The 18248-nt window shown below is 50.4% G+C and overlaps 1 protein-coding gene across 2 annotated transcripts in view; it reads left to right on the top strand.

Annotated features, from left to right (window-relative positions):
• The window catches only part of RNF213 (ring finger protein 213), a 2329248-nt gene that overhangs the window by 2050052 nt on the left and 260948 nt on the right, over window positions 1-18248 (top strand). The gene's annotated exons all lie outside the window — the stretch shown is intronic.

Raw genomic sequence — 18248 nt, 5'->3', positions numbered from 1 at the left:
CACAAAACCTTTGCAAGGGCCGACCGTTCCAAGAGCCTGTCCCACAGATAGTACTGACAGCGGACGCGTCTCTCCAGGGATGGGGAGCTCATGTACTCCACTACACAGTGCAGGGACTATGGACAACACAACAAAAGAAGATGCACATCAACCTTCTGGAACTGATGGCAATCTTCCTAGCCATGAAGGCATTCAAAGTACATCTATGCAACAAGGTCGTGTTGATCCGGACGGACAACATGACCGCAATGTACTACATACAGAAACAGGGAGGAACACACTCTCCACAGTTGTCTCATCTGGCTCAGAGCATGTGGAAGTGGGCCATTCAAAGGAACATGTTCCTCATGGCGGAACACCTCCCTGGCAAGGACAACCAGATGGCGGATCTGCTCAGCAGACACAGCCACCAGATGCACGAGTGGGAGTTACACCCATCAGTACTCCAACCGTACTTCCAGCAGTGGGGTCATCCAGAGATAGACCTATTCGCGACAAGCGAAAACGCAAAATGCCAAAGCTTCGCCGCCAGATTCCCACATCCGCAGTCGCAGGGCAATGCGATATGGATGAACTGGTCCGGCAGATTTGCGTACGCTTTTCCCCCAGCGCCGTTGATACCGCTGGTGGCTCGCAAACTCCGACAACACTCCCTGACACTCGTCCTAGTTGCTCCCACGTGGGCACGCCAGCCGTGGTACACCACCTTCCTCGAACTTTCCGTGGTGCCGCATCAAAGGCTGCGGATCAAACCCGCGCATTTGACGCAGAACCATGGAGAGGTTCAGCACCCAGATCCGCAACAGCTGAACCTGGCGATCTGGCTCCTGAAGTCCTAGAGTTTGGCTATCTCAACCTGCCACCTGACTGTATGGACATCATCAAGGAGGCCAGGAGACCCACTACCAGAGCTTGCTATGCAGCCAAATAGAAAAGGTTCGTCATCTATTGCGATAATAATGACATCAACCCGCTGGACGCATCCATCCACAACATCATCTGTTACCTCTTACACCTATACCGATGCAATCTGGCGTACACCTCTATACGTGTCCATTTGACCGCAATATCAGCCTATCTGCAAACCAGGCAGCACCTCTCTCTATTCAGAGTGCCTGCCATCAAAGCATTCTTGGAAGGGCTCAAACGAGTCATTCCACCTAGTCACCCACCGGCTCCAATGTGGAACCTCAACTTGGTCCTCACACGCCTGATGGGTCCACCCTTTGAACCTCTACACTCATGCGAGATTCAATTCCTTACCTGGAAAGTGGCCTTCCTGGTAGCGATCACTTCCCTAAGAAGAGTTAGTGAACTCCAGGCACTAACCGTTCAAGAGCCATTTATTCAGGTTCACGCCAACAGGGTCGTACTACGTACCAACCCCAAATTCATGCCCAAGGTAATATCGCAGTTCCACATGAATCAGACTATTGAACTGCCCGTTTTCTTCCAAAACCCACAAACTGTTGCAGAAAGGGCACTACATACACTAGATGTACGGAGGGCCCTCATGTACTACATCGACAGGACTAAACCCTTCAGGAAGACAAAACAACTGTTCGTTGCCTTTGCCCCACACCACAAAGGTAACGCCATCTCCAAAGCAGGGATAGCCAGATGGATAGTTAAGTGTATTCAAATCTGTTATCAAAAGGCAAAACGCACATTAACTATTCCACCACGAGCCCACTCAACACGTAAGTTGGGGGCTTCCATGGCCTTCCTAGGAAATATTCCCCTGCATGATATATGCAGAGCAGCCACATGGTCCACTACACACACATTAACAAAACACTATTGTGTAGATGTGCAGTCAAAACAGCAGGCAGCTGTAGGACAGGCTGTTCTCAAGACACTTTTTCAGACCGCTGCAGCTGGCACGGGTAGCCGCCGCTAATAGAGGGCACTGCTATGTATTCTATGCACAGATATGAATTCAGCAGCCCACATGCCTCGAACTGAATATGCTACTTACCAGTATGCATCTGTTCTTGGCATGTAGGGCTGCTGACATTCATATCGCCCTCCCTCCTCCCCGGCGCCTGTCGCAGCTGCAGCTCTCAGAATTACTGCAAGCATGGTCATCACTTTCTGTATCTACTCCATCACTGCCACAATGGCGAAAAACAATCTGAGGATGGAGAGGATGCCCATGCGCACTGTAGTCCAGGGGAGGAGTCACCAATCCAAGGATACTTCGAAGACTCTTCCAGGACAACAACGTGCAAACATCCGGACCCAACACTAGGCGGCGATCTATGCACAGATATGAATGTCAGCAGCCCTACATGCCAAGAACAGATGCATACTGGTAAGTAGCATATTCATTTCCGCGCCAGTAAGCGCAGATCCGGGCGAGCTACCCCTTTAGTCATTTTTTGACTAACGTTTTCGATCCTTTTTTGATCTGTCTCGGCTTCGGTGCCGGTAGGATGCCTGGGTTTAAAGCCTGTGCTGACTGTAGCCGCTTGATGTCGGTTACGGACCATCACCGCCGGTGCCTTTACTGCTTGGGCCTCGACCACGACGCGGAGTCTTGTTCGGACTGCAAGGCCCCGACCTCGAAGGCTGGACGGGAGCGGTCCCGTAAGCTTCTCGAGATTCGCCCTCGGCTCCGCGAGCCTCTCGATCCCGGTCCAGTAGGAGGTCCAAGGATTGGTCGCGGAGCCGCAGCCGACGTCACCATCGGTCGTCGGTATCCAAGTCTTCGGGTAAGTCGAAGCATTCCAAGAAGTCCAAGAGGCGACACCGCTCTTCGGACTCCCCTCGCCGGTCGCGCGACTTGGCCGAGGGTCAGGGTGGTTTCACCCCCGCGGCTCCAGTGGCGCCGCGCAAGTCCCCATACCCGCCGGTCCCTGGGACTGACGCGACGCCGGCGGAGGTCAGTGCCTTCCTCTCGGCCATGAGGAGCCTGGCTCCGCCGTCGACGCCCGATGGCACGCCTTCGGGCCCCGCGGACCCGACAGGGCTGCCTTGCCGGCCTCGACGCCGCAACCGCCCGAGGGACCCGTTCCCGAGTCCCCGCCGACGCCGGTACCACCCCCGACGCCGACTCCGCTCGACGTCGAGCCCCAGTTCAGTCCCGCTCCGGGCCCGGCGCCGCTACGGCATCGATGGACGCCGCGTTCGGCGCCGCTAGAGACACATTATGTCTACCGCCCGGCTCCGTTCCTTCCTCCTGTATACCAGGAATCGGATGATGGGGACAACTGGGAGGGATCCGAGGATCCTATGGCCGCTCAGGCTCAAATGTCACAGGACTGGGCAGATGAACTGGGGGAGGCCAGTGGCCTGGATACCTCTCCGGACACTGGATTCGTCTCTCCTCCGACTGTGGCTTCGGAGGAGGGCGCTGCTTTCTCTGTGGTGCTGCGCAAGGCGTTCGCAGCCCTTGGGCTCCAGCTACCTGCCGTGGCTGTGAGGACTAACGTCCTCACTGAGGTGCTTCAGTCTGCAGCAAGCTCCACTGAGCCTCTGCTGCAATTCAATGAGGCCCTCATTGACGTTCTGCAGGGCACCTGGTCCAAGCCCTCCACAGTTCCTCCTGTGGACAGGAACGTCGCCAGGCGCCACCGCCCTGCTCCGGGCGACCCCAGTTTTCTGTCCCAACACCCTACCCCCGAGAGCCTGGTTATCCAGGCCTCTACCTCCCAATCCTCCTTCCCGACCGCTCCGCCGGACCGGGATTCCAAGAGACTGGAACAGTTTGGCAAGAAGCTGTTCTCTTCCCTTAGTTTGGGCCTGCGGTCTTTGAACACCGCTTGTCTCTTGGACCGTTATTCCCACTCTCTGTGGGATATGGTGGAGGACGTGCTGCCCCTGTGTCCGGAGGAGGTCCGGACACGACTTACCCAGGCTCTGGCCGATGGGAGGGATGCAGCACGGCACGCTATCCGATGTGGGCTTGACACTACGGACTCGCTGGGTAGGGCAATTTCTACCACAGTGGCGCTTAGACGTCACGCCTGGCTGCGGTCCACGTCATTTTCGGGCGATGTTCAGAGCACTCTCATGGACATGCCCTTTGATGGCACTCGCCTTTTTGGCGAGAAAGCGGACAGTGCGCTGAATCGCTTTAAGGATTCCCGGGCTACGGCCAAGTCCTTGGGCCTCTCGGCCCCGCGATCGCAAACTTCCGCCTTTCGCCCCTTTCGTGGCCAAGGAAGGGGTGCCTCCTCACGTACGCCTAGCCACCAGCCGCAGAACCAACCTGCGCGCGGACGTGGTTGCCGCCGAGGCGGTTCTGGAGGACAACGCGGTCAGCCCACATCCACCCCGGCAGCATCCGCCTCAAAGCCTTCCTAGTCCGAGCTTTCAGGCCCATTCCACGCCAGTGGGCGGCAGAGTTCGCCATCACCTGCTCCATTGGCGGTCCATCACATCGGACAGGTGGGTGCTGCAAATCGTCCGAAGGGGCTACTCCCTCCCCTTCGAGACGACCCCTCCAGCCATGCCACCGCAGCACCACCGTATCTCGGGGGATCATTTGAGTTCGAGGCATGTGGGCTGCTGAATTCATATCTGTGCATAGATCGCCGCCTAGTGTTGGGTCCGGATGTTTGCACGTTGTTGTCCTGGAAGAGTCTTCGAAGTATCATGGGATAGGTGACTCCTCCCCTGGACTACAGTGCGCATGGGCATCCTCTCTGTCCTCAGATTGTTTTTTTCCGCCATTGGGTTCGGATGTGCTTATCTTGAATCGAGTTAGGAAAAACTTTTTCCAGGCCAAAAGGCCTTTAGTTCGCGTCGGTACTGTTCCCGATCGGTATCGATAGTATCTTTGTTAGTTTACTAACTTCCAGAACCAACTTTTTCGCACGACGATGGAATCGAGGACACCATTCAAGCGGTGTCCTGTATGCAATACGAAATATCCCCATGTCGACGTCCACCCGGTGTGCAACAAATGCCTTTCACCGGATCACGACGAGTCTACATGTATGGCCTGTGCACGATTCCGATCCAAGAAGACCCTCCGGAATCGACGAGCAGCGAGACTCGAAGCGCAGCAAGCGGCGCCGGCCCCGGCCAACATCTTCAGCGCCGAGGACGAAGATGTCGAAGACGTGGAGAACCTACCCTCCAGCCCCGCTTCCGAACACGACTCCGGATCGGAAGGCGTCGAAGAGCGACTCTTTCACAGAGATGAAGCCGACACCGAGGTAGGAGACTACAATGAGGCCTTAGGGGCCGAAGAGAGTAGCTCCGGTGACGAGCAAGGCCTACCCGTACAGACTGAGGATATCCCAGTGCACCAGTCTATGGCTCCGGTCGAGGGATCGCCTTCGGGCCTTACCCAAGACCTATCCCGCAGTTCTTCGGCCCCGCCCTCTGGCCCGGCCTCGGACATTCAGCGGCAGCCATTACTACACAAAACGGCTGGTTTCCCTTCTTCGAAACCGAAAGCTGTATCGGTTCCCCAGAAACCGAAACCAAAAGTAACGCTGGTCGGATCGAGGCCCACCACACCTTCGACGCCAGCAAAACCCGTCGGCACCGACCGCACCAAACGAGACTTCGGTGCCGAGCTTGCAGCAGCCGACGTCGGCGCCGACGCACGGAAAAAGACCTTCGGTGCCACCAAACCTACTCGGCTCCCGGCACCGAAACAATCGGCTCCGACCCCAAAGGTCAAACTGCCTGCTGTGTCTCACACCGCTTCGACAGCACCACCAAAGGCACCCTCATCAACGACGTCGACGGCCACTACCGCTCCTCGACTCGATGACCCACTGGCGCCGAAGAAGTCCACGCCCGCCTCTACAGAACCGGTCGGCGCAAAGGAATCGATGGCGCTCCAGGTGCGGCCCGTTGCTGCGCAACGCATCAAACACAAAGCAGTCCTCCAGGACACGCCAGGCTCCGAGCCGATAAAAGCTCCACCAGCCTCTTCGGCACCAGCCAACATCACTTTTGGCCTGCCGCCATCCACGGCCCCAAAACTGTTCCACATCAGAACACGGGTCACCCACACCACGATCACGCCTGCCGAACGCTCTCCAGCAGAAATGTCTCCATCACACATCATCGACGCCGACACCGGCAGGATGATGCTCCACAAGAGGAGAATAACTTCCGAGCCAGCTTTGGACTCCTACCGGATCCCGCTTAAGAAAAAGCAGCCAGTGGCTTCGGAACCAGTTCTTTACGAACCACTCCATTCCTCTTACCAAGATCCACAGTCCTTCTCTCCCACACACTCCGAAACAGACGTTTTGGAGAACTACATGGGTGACCACGTCCCCTACCCCGGAGAGATGGACCCTCAAGGCCAACAGGACCCTGACCAAGCTTGGGATGACCCTGTAGACTCGGGTGCACCTATGGATACACAGGACCCGCAACTCTATGGAGCAAAAACATCTCCCACAGAGGACACTGCCGCATTCAACGCCCTAATTGAACGTGCTGCGGCCAATCATGGGGTGCAACTCCACTCTGACACCGTGGAGGACGACTTTCTCATGGATACTTTCGCATCCTCAGAAAGGAATATAAAAAAACTACCCATGTTAAAGGGTGTCCTCAAACCAGCAAAGGACATCTTCAAAGAACCCACCAGGGCAAGAGTAATAAACCCCAGAATCGACAAGAAATACAGGTCGGCGCCTGGGGACCCTACCTACATTAGAGGCCAGTTACCTCTAGATTCCATTGTAGTTGCGAATGCTCGCAAACGGGCACACTCGCAAACAACAGGTGATGCTCCTCCCCCGGACAAAGAGTCCAAGGTGCTAGAGACCTCCGGCAAACGGGTTGCGGCCCAGGCAGCTAACATATGGCGCATTGCCAATACTCAGGCGCTCCTCGCCTGCTACGATCGAGCACACTACGACACACTAGAACAATTACTCCAACATCTCCCTGACCAATTCAAAGAAGGTGCAGAGATCCTCATCAGGGAGGGACAACTCCTCACAAACGCATCCATTAAGTGTGCACTGGATGCCGCAGATACAGCTGCCAGAGCCAAAAACACTAGCGTCATGTTGCGACGACACGCCTGGTTGCGAATCTCCGGATTCAAACCTGAGGTACAAAATAACATCCTCAACCAGCCTGTCAACCCGACTACTTATTCGGGCCGGAGGTTGACACCACCCTAGAGAAAATAAAAAAGGACACGGACACTGCAAAGTCCATGGGGGCTCTTCAAACGCAGTCCTTTCGGAGCGGCTCCTTTCGTCGCCCCGGAAATAGAGGAGCAGGTAGAGGACAGGGGTCACAGCAAACCTACAACAAAGGCAACACACAAAGCACCTACGATAAAAACACCCGGGGTGGTTATCGTGGCTCAAGCACAAAGGGCAGAGGACGCGGATACGGCAACACCAGGTCCTCCCCCAAGAACAAACAGTGACGCCCTCTCCCTTCCTCCCGACCACATAACACCTGTCGGGGGAAGGCTACAAAGGTTCCTGTCCATGTGGAACTCCATCACCACGGACAGGTGGGTCAAAGACATTGTCAAATACGGTTACTGCCTAGAATTAACCTCAACTCCACCCACAATACCTCCAAAACACCGTCCTATGTCCTCAGAGCACTTAACGCTCTTACAGCAGGAGGTGCTAAGCATGCTACTAAAAGGCGCAATAGAGGTCGTACCCGTCCACGAGCAAGGTACGGGGGTGTACTCCCTGTACTTTTTAATACCAAAAAAGGACGGGTCACTCAGACCTATATTAGACCTGAGACCCCTGAACCGCTACTTTCTCTCCGAGCATTTTCACATGCTCACTTTACAGCAAGTCCTCCCGCTGCTCAAGCAGGGAGACTTCCTGGCCACACTGGACCTCAAGGATGCGTATTTCCACATACCCATTCACCCCTCACACAAAAAATACCTCAGGTTCACTGTTCAGGGGCAGCACTACCAATTCAAAGTCCTCCCCTTCGGCGTGACAACAGCACCCAGGGTTTTCACAAAGTGCCTAGCTACTGTGGCGGCACATCTACGGAGGCAACACATACACGTCTACCCTTACCTGGACGACTGGCTCGTTCAAGCAAAGTCAGCCCAGCAATGTGCCAGCCACATGTCCCGCACCATTCACCTCCTTCACAGTCTGGGATTCTCACTAAATTACCCAAAATACCATCTCCAGCCCGCACACGTACAACAGTACCTAGGTGCGACTATAGACACTCTGGCGGCCACAGCTCAGCCAAATTTAGTGAGGATCAACAGCATGCAAATGCTGATTTCCAAGTTCAAACCCCAACACTCCCTTCCTGCGCGAGTGTTCATGCAGTTGATAGGCATGATGGCCTCCTGCATTTTCATAGTCCCACACGCGAGACTACATATGCGCCCGCTTCAGGAGTGCTTAGCACGTCAGTGGAATCAGGCTCAAGGACAGCTGAAAGACCTAGTGTTGGTGAGCGGTCGGGCATACAACTCTCTGCATTGGTGGAATCCACAAAACCTTTGCAAGGGCCGACCGTTCCAAGAGCCTGTTCCACAAATAATACTGACAGCGGACGCGTCTCTCCAGGGATGGGGAGCTCATGTACTCCACTACACAGTGCAGGGACTATGGACAACACAACAGAAGAAGATGCACATCAACCTTCTGGAACTGATGGCAATCTTCCTGGCAATGAAGGCATTCAAAGTACACTTGTGCAACAAAGTCGTGTTGATCCGGACGGACAACATGACCGCCATGTACTACATACAGAAGCAAGGAGGAACACACTCTCCACAGTTGTCTCATCTGGCTCAGAGCATGTGGAAGTGGGCCATTCAGAGGAACATGTTCCTCATGGCAGAACACCTCCCCGGCAAGGACAACCAGATGGCGGATCTGCTCAGCAGACACAGCCACCAGATGCACGAGTGGGAGTTACACCCATCAGTACTCCAACCGTACTTCCAGCAGTGGGGTCATCCAGAGATAGACCTATTCACCACAAGCGAAAACGCAAAATGCCAAAGCTTTGCCGCCAGGTTCCCACATCCGCAGTCGCAGGGCAATGCGATATGGATGAACTGGTCCGGCAGATTTGCGTACGCTTTTCCCCCAGCACCACTGATACCGCTGGTGGCACGCAAACTCATACAACACTCACTGACACTCGTCCTGGTTGCTCCAACGTGGGCACGCCAACCGTGGTATACCACCTTTCTCGAACTTTCCGTGGTGCCGCATCAAAGGCTGCGGATCAAACCCGCGCATTTAACGCAGAACCATGGAGAGATTCAGCACCCAGATCCGCAACAGCTGAACCTGGCGATCTGGCTCCTGAAGTCCTAGAGTTTGGCTACCTAAACCTGCCACCTGACTGTATGGACATCATTAAGGAGGCCAGGAGACCCACTACCAGAGCTTGCTATGCAGCCAAATGGAAGAGGTTCGTCATTTATTGTACTAATAATGACATTAACCCGCTAGACGCATCCATACAAAACATAATTTGTTACCTCTTACACCTATACCGATGCAATCTGGCGTACACCTCTATACGTGTCCATTTGACCGCAATATCAGCCTATCTGCAGACCAGGCAGCACCTCTCTCTATTCAGAGTGCCTGCCATCAAAGCATTCTTGGAAGGACTCGAACGAGTCATTCCACCAAGCCACCCGCCGGCTCCAATGTGGAACCTCAACTTGGTCCTCACACGCCTGATGGGTCCACCCTTTGAACCTCTACACTCATGCGAGCTTCAATTTCTTACCTGGAAAGTAGCTTTCCTAGCAGCGATCACTTCTTTAAGAAGAGTTAGTGAACTCCAGGCACTAACCGTTCAAGAGCCATTTATACAGGTTCACGCCAACAGGGTCGTACTACGTACCAACCCCAAATTCATGCCCAAGGTGGTATCGCAGTTCCACATGAATCAAACTATTGAACTGCCTGTTTTCTTTCAAAACCCACAAACTGTCGCAGAAAGAGCACTCCATACACTAGATGTGAAGAGAGCCCTCATGTATTATATCGACAGGACTAAGATCTTTAGGAAGACAAAACAACTTTTTGTTGCCTTTGTGCCACACCACAAAGGTAACGCTATCTCCAAAGCAGGTATAGCCAGATGGATTGTTAAATGTATTCAAATTTGCTATCAAAAGGCTAAACGCACATTAACGATTCCCCCACGAGCCCACTCAACACGTAAGTTAGGGGCCTCCATGGCTTTCCTAGGAAACATTCCCCTGCATGATATATGTAGAACAGCCACCTGGTCCACTACACATACATTTACCAAACACTATTGTGTAGATGTGCAATCAAAACAGCAGGCAGCTGTAGGACAGGCTGTTCTCAAAACTCTTTTTCAGACCGCTGCAGCTGGCACTGGTAGCCGCCGCTAATAAGAGGGCACTGCTATATATTCTATGCACAGATATGAATTCAGCAGCCCACATGCCTCGAACTGAATATGCTACTTACCAGTATGCATCTGTTCTTGGCATGTAGGGCTGCTGACATTCATATCGCCCTCCCTCCTCCCCGGCGCCTGTAGCAGCTGCAGCTCTCAGAATTACTGTAAGCATGGTCATCACTTTCTGTATCTACTCCATCACTGCCACAATGGCGAAAAACAATCTGAGGATGGAGAGGATGCCCATGCGCACTGTAGTCCAGGGGAGGAGTCACCTCTCCCAGGATACTTAGAAGACTCTTCCAGGACAACAACGTGCAAACATCCGGACCCAACACTAGGCGGCGATCTATGCACAGATATGAATGTCAGCAGCCCTACATGCCAAGAACAGATGCATACTGGTAAGTAGCATATTCATTTCGGGCCGATAGTTTCGGGTAGATAGTGTTGTGTGTAGACTGCGCCGGGGACAAAGGCAGAAATAAAACTAAAAAAACTTGCCCATTCCGGCAGAAGGCACTTGAGCAGGGTTTTGCTTTTTCCTTAAGGCCAAATAGCAAATTTCTGGTGCTTCCAGAATTGCATTTAGGGAATAGCACTTTGCGATTCCTTAATTGCATTCGCAAAATAGAGAATCGCAAATTTTGCGATTCTCTATTTTGAGATGGCCTGTTGGGATGATACATCCCAAAAGGCTTTTTCCCATTTGCAAATGGGCAGATTCTGAGAATCTGCTCGTTAGCAAACGGGAAAAAGGCTTGATACATATGGCCCTTACTCCCCAGACCACATTGCACACTGTGCGGTGGCATGATTGCTTGGACTCGAAGTCTGTTTACCAAACACAGTGACTGTCACACCATGCTCAATAAAAAGCAGTGTTGGTTTGGGTGCTTACTGGGTTACTAGTGGCACTGCCTTTATTAGGCCTGCTGCTGCACACACATGCAGCACGACACTCTGGCTGCTTCAAATACTTCAATACGTTATGCTGAACTAGAGGTGACTCATGCAGTGCGTGTGTGTTGGAATTCTGAAAAAAATGTTACACATACGCCAACTGCCCCTGCCCCACAGAACCAAATCAAGCCCAATCAATGGCCTGTCCACCAGCAACACTGTACTGAAGGCAAATTCACAGAGAACCACGGATATGGATTATTCCCTGAAAAATAAGTGCCGATGTTAAGCACCAGAAACCACTGGCACAAATTAGGCACTGGGGTGATCCCATTTTTGCAGACTTTGTTGAAGACTAATGAAAATTTCCCACTATGCTGACTCCAATTAATCACTGAGTTGTCGAGGGTTAACCACAGCATGCCGAGAATTAGCCTAAATTGTGGGGCATCAAGGACATTGAATTGTATCTTTTCTTGGTGATGGACTAAATGAAGGCTGCACAAGGTGTGACTACAGTATTCTGTTTCGTACCAGCCTGTGATGTTAACATGGTACTGTCCACTGCTCGAACGGTATCTGGTCTAACCTTCTGTTGAGTTTGCAGCTGTAATTGCTCTAAATACTTGGCATCAATAAAATTGCCGGTAGCTCCTGAATCAGTCATGGCTTCCATAGCCTTCATACCATGATTGGAATTTTGATACTAACCTCAGTTTTAAATGTGGAACTTCACTCTGTAATATGTTGGCCACACTTTTTTTTAGGAGTTTGTGGACTCAGTCCTGAACCTGACTCCTAATTCTGCAACGTGATGTCTAGTTTTCCATCCCCCTCAACTTTTTTTGCGGGGAGGGGGACGAATGGGACAGTCTTCTTATATAAAGTGTCATTTTTTGCCACAGTTTAAGCAAAGGTCATTCTAACAGCAGCTTGTCCTTACTTAGAGGACCTCAAATTTTCCCAAATTCCAATGGTTCAGGGGTGTTGGACACTGGGGTTACTTTTTCACGATTTTTAATTAAAGTTTTGACTTCTACCTTTTTCCTTTCTCCTCACAGTTCAGATAAGTGGTGATCTAATCATAAAAATAGATGAATAAGGTCTGTACAGCTCATAGGTTGTGGGTCGAACTAGGCTAGGACATCTACATCTTTAATGTCGTCCATTAACCCTTGGTAGTACAGGGCTGATCTTTTTTCCTCTGACATATTTGTTTCAGCCATTAATCTATTAAATTGGGTGAGATAAGAATAAGGTCCTTATCACCCTGCTGCAACACTAATAATTCATGATCAACCAACGTGGTTATAGCTTTTCCATCGAAGGCTTCCTCAATCTCCGCCTAAAAAGGTGACCAACTTTATAATAAGGGATCATCATTGTTAACTAACGGGGTCTTCCAAGCTCTGTTGTCTCCACCCAATTATGATATAAGGAAGACAACTCCGGAAGGTGCGTCAGGAAAGGATTAGGGATTAATCATAAAGTGTAACTATACTTGGGTTAGAAATATTTGCACCTTGGCCAGGTCTCCGAAAAACCACTCTGGGGCTGCTAAGGGCATCGTAGGTGGTATGGTCATTGAAACAGATGGAGGTGGAAGGGTAACTGGGATCGTGGTCTTCCTATCAAAGTAGGGTGAGGGTCTATGTGGGATTTCCAACCTGTATTTTTGTATTTGTATGACCCTATTTGTCAAGGCGGCAGTTTCAGCCTGGGTGGCAGTAATTTCACATTTTAATTCAGTGAGCACAGCACATAACTCATCAAAGGAGGCTATTCTGGTAGACACTTTTCAGGAGGATCTTTTAATTCTTGGGCCTGTTATTCTGTCATGAGGGGTATGGATCCTCTGGAACAGAACATCCCAGAAACCCACCGTCCGGCAGCTCTTGCTCTGATTGGAAAAGTCCACAGAGTATCAGATTGGCCAGATGGGGGGGAAGGGTAGTGCGGGGAAGCAGACCTGGAAAGCAAATACACTGAAATTCACAATAGGAATTGGTTTGTTCCATATTTTTAAATACTGTCTGCCGACAGAGCATTATTTAGAGAAGTGAATACCTTAGTTTACTCCCTGGAAAGAACTTAGTTCCCAACTGTGAATATACAAGGGTACCTTGTGACACTTATTCCAACTTTATAAATCGATAGATCTTTGTGTTAGTATTTCACGAATAAGCAACTTGTTCCTCCTCTATGACCTATCAATGCATTCACATATGATGCATGCATCAGTGTTATGTCACACATACATTACAGACATAGATAACGAGATATAGCACAGGTCTTTTAGCTGTTACAGCAAATAACAAAAATGGCAGCTTGTCCTCTGCTGCACTCTCTACAGCTAATCACTTCTGAAGACCAAGTCCCAAGTTCCTTCACACAGAAACAGTTTGTTGTATATGTTTCAAATGGTCGAAAACGGCATATACCCCAAAGTAGATTTGTCCTACCAGTGATGATCACTGTCCCAAGCACTGGTGAAACGAGAAATGCAGCTTGCGCCACACTTTGGAATCCTACCTGGAACCTCTGCTTGTCCAGAGCTCTGCAAAATAACAGGTGCATGAGAAGGGACCAGCGTGCCTTAAATAGCCTGCAGAGTAAAGATGGCTGCTGTGAGCTGAGCACACTCATGAGATATTCCAGTCCTCACTGAAGCGTATCCAAAGATCGGCCATTTTGGCCAGGATAAGATCAGTGAGGGCAACGTGGCGGCCATCTTGAAATAAGCAATTGTCTCCAGTACAACCACCTGTGACCAATGAAGGCATGAGACTTCCTGCACTGCTGTGGCCTCTCTAAGTATGCAGGTGTTTGTGCAGATACCTGGGCCACCAGATACTCCGGGGAGGCAACCAAGAGCGTGAGATTGTCCGATTATCCACCGGTCATGACATCAATTGAGGTCCATTTCTTTGGGTGGTAACCTATCCAGATTTACCAAATCTAGTAAGAATCTTGAGTTATTCAAGGAATTTGAAAAAGAGTGATTTAATTCATTGCCCGACAGATTACTCTGTGTCGTTTTGAGCAGGCCCCCAGACGCACCAGATATTTCCAACTGCTAGTCAGCATTAGGAGTGGAGTCCGAAATGGAATCACAAATAAATGAATGCACATTTTGTGGTATGGTGCTGATTACACTTGTCATAGTGAATTCATATTGTGAAGAAGGGGGATGTTGTGATAAAGTGAATCCCGCAGCAGAAGTGGCCGAAACAGATGTTGGAGAATTTGCAATTGTTGGTGAGTCGGTCTGGAATAAATCGCTGGGCCCAATGTTCGTAGATAAGGTGACCACCTTCTGAAAGCATTTCTCAATCAGGACTTATACCCAGGATTCGTGACCTCGACTGTGCAGACGAATTGTCTGAAATGGTCAAAATTATAGATGTATCCTTCACATTTCCTGGTGATATAGGTGACGATTATGTTTGCCTTTTTTGTACTTTTTTACAGGTGTCTTTTGTGATCTGTTTTTTATATCAGAAATATCAGTGTGAGTGCAACACCAGAGAATTCCTGGAACAAGCTTAAGCAAATCCCGGTCCACACCACTATACACCCATACAATGAACACTCTGCTCCCCACATGTAGCCCACCTGTTCCTTTTCCCCTGAATGATCCGCTGCTTCACTGCTCCATGCAAAGCAAACCATTGCTTAGCAAATCAGACGATCTACCAATCTTCACCGTCAGCCTCAGTTATTGAGAAATGAGGCAGGTGGTAGCCCTGCAAGTGGCCGACTCCTTCACCAGTTCACGAGCCCTCCTCACCCACGAAAGGCCGGGAGGAAGCCAAGCTGGGAGTGGTGAGAGTCAAAACGGGCTAGAATGAAAAACACAGAAAGCAGTCTCAGCTGAGCTGGGAAGGCAGAACAAGCACAACTGGATCACTGCCAGAGGAGCGGGGAAAGACCTCAGGCTGGGCTTGAGCCAGGTGCAACAAGGACCACTGAGGACAGCATGGAGGAAGAGAGGAGGAAATAGACCGAGGAGCCCATCAGCTGGAATACCAGAAACACTGGGACATGCATGGACTTCCGACACACAGGCACATGCATGGTTTGCCAGCAACGACTGAAGCAAAAACCTGTCCCAAAAAGCCTGTAACACATTGGGTAAAAAACATTGGGGTGAAGGCTTCCCACCATAGGTATGACCATGCCACCACCCAAAATGGCACAAACAGTCTTTCTGAACCCTGGGAGGCAATTGGGTGGAACTGGCACCAATAGAAAGCCCACTAGAGGTGTGGAGGCTACCCACCATGGGAATAACCATGCCCCCAACACAAAAAAGGGCTTAACAGTCTCTCTGTCCCCCCCCCCCCACACACAGACTCTCCTGTCACTGCATTTAGTCAGTATTTTTTTTTAAAGGAAGGGCGCTCACTCTCTTAGAAGTCCTGCGGCCCTTCACCACCAGGGCCCAACCCCACCTCACGGGGGAAGGATAGGATATTCACCCCCGATCTGCCCCCCCTCCTGGGGGCGGAAGGGGGCATTACGCACACTAGACAACAGGGATGTTGAATTTGGGGTAACAAAAGGGTGCAGGCATTGCATTCTAGCACTGCCCACACCCCCACCCCAAAAGCGATAAGCCAGTGTTTCCACCCCCACGACCGAGTAGCAGACAGGAGGTTTCCCCCCAATTAGACCCTGTGTTGGGGCAGATAGCCCATGAAATGCCAGGGAATTCAAAATGGCACCCTAGCAAACAAAAGAAGGGGGGTTGGCCTATCGAGCCATACCCCCTCCCTAGATGAGGGCATAGTGTATTTGTGTCTCTCTCGAGCATATAGGAAGTTTGTCCCAATTAGGGAGGTTGCCCCAAATCTGCCCCCTCAGGATAGGGTTTAGAAAGCCCTCTAGAAACCAGGGATTTTGCATTTCGGGCAAAAGAAAGTGGTGCAGGCATTTCACTCTGGCATTGGTGACACCCCAACCTTCAAAAAGGACAAACCAGTCTTTCTGCCTCACTCACCAAGGGGCAGATGGGGATTTGCCCCCCGTTTTTCACAATGGGGAACAGAAAGCTTACTGAACACCAGGAAATTCAAAATGGCGCTAAATGAAGGAATGGGGCGGCCTACCTTGATATCGAGCCATACACCTGCCCTAGAAGGGGCAATATTGTCTGTTTGTCTATCTCTGGGCAGATAGTAAGTTTGTCCCAACTGAGGGGGTTGCTCCAAATCTGCCCCCCCCCCCCCCCGGGGTATAAGCCTACTAGACACCAAGGCAGCTAGTGGGTTTGTCCCAATTGAGGAGGTGGCCCCAAATCTGCCCCCTCCCGAGTAAAAAGTAGGCCTGGGCGGTAAATTCCGTTCTGCTTGTGGAATTTGGGTAATGTTGCGTTACGCAAAATTGCCAAAAATTCCACGGCTTCGCAGAATTTTTTGCTTGTTCGCGCTTTCAAAATGCGTGTTTATGAGATATTTCCCCCCGAACAGGAAAAAAGCATTGTGAATGGGCTGTACAAGCAATTCTGCGTGTTCGCGGAACTCTGCATGCTCGCGGAGATTTTTTACCCTTTTGCGCAGCTTTGCGTAGCGCGACTACGCAAATTCCGCCAACCCCTAGTATAAAGCCCACTAGACACCAAAGCAGATAAGATAGTAAGTTTGTCCCAATTGAGGAGGTTGCCCCAAATCTGCTCTCTCTGGGTTATAAAGGATTTTGCATTATACTCTGGCATTTCTGACACCCCAAAAGTTACATACACTGACATTTCAGAAAACTAGTCATCGAAGGGAGTCTAGGGTGGTGTGCTTTAGATGATCTCTCAACCTTTCTTTTCCAACAATGCCAGGCGAACCTCAAACTTTGCCTAAAATCACTTCTTTTCTTTGCATTTGTGTCTCCTAGTTTTTCAGAATCAGCAGAGACCCAGAAAGTTTCTACCACACAGCTTTCCCCCACTTGTCCCTATAAAAACGCTACCCTACTTGTGCGGCTGAACCATGTGACCTCAACAGGAACGGATCATACCAGGGTCAATGGGAGTCCCACAGTGGGATTCGCATTGACCTTGGTTTGAACTGTTCCTGTTGCAGGCACTAGGCTCAGCCACCCAAGTAGGGCTGCGTTTTTATCTGCATAGGTGGGTGAATGCTAGGTGGCAGGAGGCATGTGGATTCCTGCTGATTCCTACGTTTTCATCTACGAAATGTAAAGAAAATGCTTGATTTTAAGGAAAGTTTGAGGCTTGCACGGCATTGTGGGTAAGAAAAACTCATTGGATCCACGCAAGGCACACCAACCTGTAATCCCCTGGTTGCATAGTTTTCAAAACTGGCTGTGGTTGGTACTTGTGCATCTCGATTTTTGTATGCACGTTTAATATTATTTCATTTTGACAGTTAGTGTCTTTGAGAAAACCTTGGAGGATCTACGCACATGACCCCTTGCTGATTTCCAAATGTTGTCTGCTTTTCAGAAATCCAAAGCTTTCCTGGAACACGCATGGGTTTTATTTCTGTTTCCACCACAGACTGGAAGTAGGTTGAAAGCACAAAAAATAGAAAAATGGGCTACCTTTTTGATAAATGCAAAAACTGCGATAAAGTTATTTTTGCTTCAGCTCTGCATGTTCATAAAAGCTGGGAAGATGGTGACTTTAGCACAGCGAAGCTTTCGTTGATGCCTTTTTTGAAAACAAAAACGGACACTTTTTTGACATGCACTTTTTTCTATTTTTCCCAAAAACTCAAGATTTTGCTACATTTGCCCTGTTTTCTTGGTCCCCTCCGGGGAAATCCACAAATGCTGGGTACTTTAGGAACGCCCTGGATGTTGGGAAAAAAAGATACAAATTTGTTGTGGATACCTTATGTGGAAAAAAGTTAAAGAGGCCTAACCTCAAAGTACTCCAAAAAAACAAAAAAATGCTCAGCACTGGGGTAAATAGGTCTCAGTAGTTCAGGGGATGAATCCAATTTGGGAAGAAAGGAAAAGTAGGGTAATACTTCCATTTTTAATGACTTATGCTT

Source organism: Triturus cristatus, chromosome 7 (assembly GCF_964204655.1).
Source record: "Triturus cristatus chromosome 7, aTriCri1.1, whole genome shotgun sequence".
In the NCBI taxonomy this organism is placed as follows: Eukaryota; Metazoa; Chordata; class Amphibia; order Caudata; family Salamandridae; genus Triturus; species Triturus cristatus.
Note: the sequence above shows the minus strand (reverse complement) of the source record. Positions and strands in the feature narration are given on the sequence as shown.